This window comes from Gadus chalcogrammus, chromosome 9, assembly GCF_026213295.1.
Source record: "Gadus chalcogrammus isolate NIFS_2021 chromosome 9, NIFS_Gcha_1.0, whole genome shotgun sequence".
NCBI lineage: Eukaryota > Metazoa > Chordata > Actinopteri > Gadiformes > Gadidae > Gadus > Gadus chalcogrammus.
Window position 1 is genome coordinate 11,612,763 of NC_079420.1, and position 5,594 is coordinate 11,618,356.

A 5,594-nucleotide genomic window follows, 5' to 3' on the forward strand; every position below is an offset into this window, starting at 1 on the left:
GCTGCTCACCAGCGGATGTGATGGCGACCAGCTCAGGTTCAGTCTCAGGTCTAAACTCGGGTACCACCGGCTGGTCTATCTAGACCAGCTCATCGACCAGGGGGGTACATGTCGTCCGAGCCGAGCGGAACCATGCGGACGAGGAGACCCGAGGTGGGCGAGCAGCTTTAGCTTTAGCATTAGCATTAGACCGTGGGAAGCTAGCGAACCCAACGCTACGGGGGCTACCTGGTAAAGACCACTATCATTGTGTTGTGATGCTGCGGTGTGGGTCCGGGGTGTCTGTCCTCCGGGTCTGGCTCTGGTCCTGGTGAGCAGGGCTGGACTGATGCTAGGGGGGTCGGAGCTGCTGCTGCTGTTAAAGGATGCAATGCTAGCAATGAAGCTAGCTGTATTGAGCTCTGTATGTTACCAACGCTGTGAGCTATTTATAACATTTATCTGTGGTCTGATCTCATGCATTGGGCCAAACGTGCGTCTTTGAAACAGAGTTTGAACGCATCTCTTTGCAGCAATGTGGTTGAGTTTCCAAGGGACTTGAACGCATCTCCGCGGCGTTCGAGTCAGATCCGTTTAAACCACCATCAGTGGTGTGCAGGTGAAAGGGTTCGCTCAGTTATGTAGGAAAACATTTTGAGTTGTTCGTGTCTCCGACCAACAGCAGGATGGAGGCGGCGGGGAAGTGGAGTAAAAACGTGAAGTTGGAGACCAAGCCGTTCCTCAAGCACCATGGCCGAGTTGGTGAGACGAGTTTCATACCTTAATGTCTAAACTTACATTCAATGTAAATGAACAATGAAGTAACTTCGAGGTGTTTCTCTACTACAGCCGTCGCCAAGAACCTCTCAGACCTCCTCAGGACCTCCTGGAGCCTGCAGATCCCCTCCCAATGTGCTGGTAGGTCTAACCTCCGCTTCCCTTCTCAGTACCTCAAGGTTAGTGCTATACAGTCGAGAGATGTTCTGGTACACATTTCCACCTCCGAACGCAGCATAACACCGTAGTGTTTGATGTTCTCTGCCTGTGTAGTAAATGAGTCATGTGACGGTATTGGATCGGCACACAGATTTGCGTACTCGCCGATATCCGATACGCAAACATGCATTTTAGGAAGAGTATCGTAGGAATTTCAGATACTGGTATCGGCATGGGAACAGCGCAGTCTGTCTGAAACCCCAGTACTCGTCCAATCAGAAGGCAGTATTCTAATGCCCCCCCCCCCCTGCTAGGTTCTTGCCCGGACCTGATGATGAGCAGGACTGAGCCGGCTGACCCGGGCCCCGTTGCCATGGCGCTGACCCCGCAGCTGCCCCCCCGGGCCCCACGGCCCCCCCGCCCCCACCGGCCCCTCTGCCTGTCAGTCTCCTCCGACAGCAGCGGAAGGTTCCGGGCCCTGGATTCCCTGGAGTGGAGGAACAACCTGAAGGCCCAGGTAACACACACGCACATATATATTCACACAACCTTAAGGCCCAGGCAACACACACACACACACACACACACACACACACACACACACACACACACACACACACACACACACACACACACACACACACACACACACACACACACACACACACACACACACACTTAATAATTGGCATACTCCAAAAGTTTTAATTTGTTACTCATGAATGAGTATACATCTGAGTTTTGGCTACAAATGCGATTTATTTATAAGTGCAAAAACAAGAACATTCACGTTTTTTATCCTGACTAAAGCCTCGTAAGGAAAGCCTTTCTCGTAGATCGCATCATCTTTCCCCGTCTTCTTTAAATGCAACTGCATTACCGTCTCTCCGATGATGGTCAGCATCTCGCGGATTTCACTGTCACTCCAGTTAGAACTCCAGAGGTTGATGTGGCTGCGTTGTCTCTGTTGTAGAGACAACGCAATATTACCTCTTCCCAAGTCCCGCCCCGGGAACCACAGAGCCGTTTAATCGCATTCACATCAAAATGAAACCGCCAATATGTGTAGGTGCGGGGGGGGTAAATTGGGGTGCGAGATCAGGCCGGTAAATTACCTCTGTCAGTGTAAACGCGCGAACCATGCCGGGAAAAAGGTGTGCTTAAGACGGGCATATTTGGCAGTGTAAAAGTGTTTATATACACATACATGCAAGCATACATACACACCACACTGGACTACAGGGCCCAGGATGAGACGTTCTCCTTCCTGTTGCAGATGGAGCAGGCCCACAGTGTGGGCGCGGCCAGCAGCACGGGGTCCCTGGAGCGGGCGTCCCTGTTCTGTGCGGCGGGGGGGTCGGCGGGGGGCTCCAGCCCCGTGGAGGTCCTCCAGAGGACCAAGTCCTCGGGCCGCTTCTCCCTCTTCTCCCCGCCGTGGAACAGCAGCTCCGAGTCGGACTCCAACCCCCCGTCCCGCACCGGCTCCACCAAGCTTCGCAACTACAGCCGGCGGGCCGCCACGGGCCCCGCGGGCGCCGGCCGGGCCCCCGACCCCGCCCCGGGGCCCCCGTCCCCCCGGGCCTCCCCGGGGGAGCAGGTCCAGTACTCGGAGCCGGTCATCTCCAAGGTGACGGACTACATCTTCGTGGGGAACCTGAACGCGGCGTACAGCGGGCGCGCGCTCTGCAGGAACAACATCGACAGCGTGATCGACACCAGTGGCAGCCCCGCCCTCAGCCTGATCCCCTGCACCTGCTCGCGGCGCGCACGCCACTCCTGGTCCCGCCTCAAGGTGGACATGGAGCTGGCGCCGGGCGACGCCCCCACGCTGCAGCAGCGCTGCTTCCAGGACATCAACGGGTGCATGGAGGCGTCGGCGGAGAGGAAGAAGCGGGTGCTGGTGCACTGCGGGGACGGCTCGTCGCTGGCGCCCACCGTGGTCATCCAGTACCTGATGGTGAAGCACCACATGCGGCTGCTGCCCGCCTACGAGCTGCTGCGCTCGCGACACCCCCTCAACATCAGGGAGCGTCACCAGGACGTGCTGGTGGCCCTGGAGCGCACCCTGCACCCGGGGGGGGGCATGGCCCCCGAGGGCTTCAAACAGGCCCTCTCCCGGAGGCTGGCCTGGACCTGACTCCTCCTGGCTCCTCCTGGTTCCTCCTGGTTCTCCTCCTACTAACCAGGAGGAGGCCTCCTGTCTGACCCGCCGCGGTCGGGCCGGTGTACGGGCAGCGTGGGTGTTTATGCTTGCGTACGGTGATCGTTGTTGTGAAGTGTTATCTGCAACATGTCCCTCCTCCTGCTCCTCCTGCTCCTCCCGCTCCTCCCCGGGGGAGAGGACATGCAGTAGGCTTGATGTGGTGGCTGTCTCCGGCTCTGTGGTAAACATGTCTTTGGCGTGACGTGCTCGGTGTTTAATATCAGTGGAACTCAGGAGACTGTTGATGTCACTCCAGGGTGGGAGACTCTGAAGGACCCCAGGGGCCGCCCACCGTGGGGCCCGATCACAAAGAAACAAACGTAAGGACATGAACTGCTCTTCCAGAGAAGAGAATCCTTCTTCTTCCAGAAACACATCGGTGTGAACGCTGTTGTTCTCTTTGGTGTGGACTCTTCGTCTTTAACTCGTCTCGCAACTATTTATGAACTCTGACAGCCATCTATTGCAAGAACGAAGTTTGCACAAGCATAGCTTTTAAATGCCTCACTCCAGCTAGGCTCACCCATGGGCTGGGGCGAGGAAGATGAAGGTGAGGAAGGAGCACATCGCTAGGCTTCAGGGATTCTGCTCCAAGATGAGTTGCAGAAATGTCCAAATGCACACGCTCTAGTTGTTCTGTTATATCCCCCTTAATGATGGTCCAAACCAGATGGCCAGTGGGTACCCTGGATTGGGTCATCCCAGATTGATTGATGATGTCTTGAGGCTGGTAGATGAGTTACTCTAGTGTGCGTAGGCAGTCCTGGTCGGATGGGCCTTGAGCCCTCAACCTCATCCAAAACCCCAAGTTATCAATTCTACCTTGGTAGATTATAATAGGATTTAAAGTAGAACACTATTGGCCTTTTGAATCAAGTGTAGGATCCCCTAACCCTAAGTCAGTGGTTCAGTGGACATTGATTTTCTAATGTGGTCTCTGACTTTGGGGAATGTGTGTTGTCTAAAACCTGTAACCTGAAAGTTGTCTCAATGCTACGCATATCTATAGGGACTGGAGGGAGTAGGGACATAGGAGGGAGTGTGTGAGGACTCAGTGGGGACCCTACTGGGACATAGGAGGGAGTGTGTGAGGACTCAGTGGGGACCTAGCTGGGACATAGGAGGGAGTGTGTGAGGACTCAGTGGGGACCTAGCTGGGACATAGGAGGGAGTGTGTGAGGACTCAGTAGACTTGGTGGAAGTGGAAGGACTAAGTTGGGACTTAGTGAGGGCTTGGTGGGAGGGTTAGTGGGGTTAGCCCTCACCCAGTGGGGACTGTATGCTGAGGTAGTGGGAGGGTTAGTGGGGTTAGCCCTAACCCAGTGGGGACTGTATTATGAGGTAGTGGGAGTGTTAGTGGGGACTGTATGATGAGGGAGTGGGAGGGTTAGTGGGGACTGTATGATGAGGTAGTGGGAGGGTTAGTGGGGTTAGCCCTAACCCAGTGGGGACTGTATGATGAGGTAGTGGGAGGGTTAGTGGGGTTAGCCCTAACCCAGTGGGGACTGTATGATGAGGTAGTGGGAGTGTTAGTGGGGACTGTATGATGAGGGAGTGGGAGGGTTAGTGGGGACTGTATGATGAGGGAGTGTTAGTGGGGACTGTATGATGAGGGAGTGGGAGGGTTAGTGGGGACTGTATGATTAGGTAGTGGGAGTGGGGACTGTATGATGAGGGCGTGTTAGTGGGGACTGTATGATGAGGGCGTGTTAGTGGGGACTGTATGATGAGGGTGTGTTAGTGGGGACTGTATGATGAGGGCGTGTTAGTGGGGACTGTATGATGAGGGCGTGTTAGTGGGGACTGTATGATGAGGGTGTGTTAGTGGGGACTGTATGATGAGGGAGTGTTAGTGTGGACTGTATGATGAGGGCGTGTTAGTGGGGACTGTATGATGAGGGCGTGTTAGTGGGGACTGTATGATGAGGGAGTGTTAGTGGGGACTGTATGATGAGGGCGTGTTAGTGGGGACCCATTTGGGACTGTATGATGAAGTAGTGCTAGGACGTGGTGGTCTCCAGTGGCTCCCGGAGCCAGCTGTACGGTGCCTTGAGGTGGAGAAGTACCCGGACGTGAGGTGATATTTGCACACTGTATGCATTTCATGGGCATTGACTTTGATATTTTCCACTATTTGTGTAAATGTTTCCTATTGACTTGTAATGAAGTGATTCTTGCAGCTTTTCAGTTTGGTGCTTTGGTGGTTGATTTGATTTCATGTGTTCTCGTGGTTCTGCTGTTGCTCTCGATGGCTGCTTGTTGTTGTAGTGAACACATGATATTTTCTAGCAGGTCTCTCAGGTGAACTCATAGTGGCCGAATGTTTCCACGAATGCCATGTGACCGTGTGAAGTGTTTTCTAGTCACCCTGCAGACGTACTGTGAAACTAGTGGATGACTGTTTTGTTTACTCCAATGTTTTGTTAACTATTACTAATTGAAAAACGATATAAAATGAAGTGAGAAACGTGTCAGG

At 54.1% G+C, this 5,594-nt stretch overlaps 1 long non-coding RNA gene across 1 annotated transcript; it reads left to right on the forward strand.

Annotated features, from left to right (window-relative positions):
• Positions 1-1,309, forward strand: LOC130389537 (uncharacterized). The gene is made up of 4 exons (XR_008896564.1): positions 1-153; positions 662-741; positions 829-897; positions 1,230-1,309. It is a non-coding gene; the product is annotated as an uncharacterized LOC130389537 (long non-coding RNA).
• Positions 1,310-5,594: the final 4,285 nt, after the last annotated feature.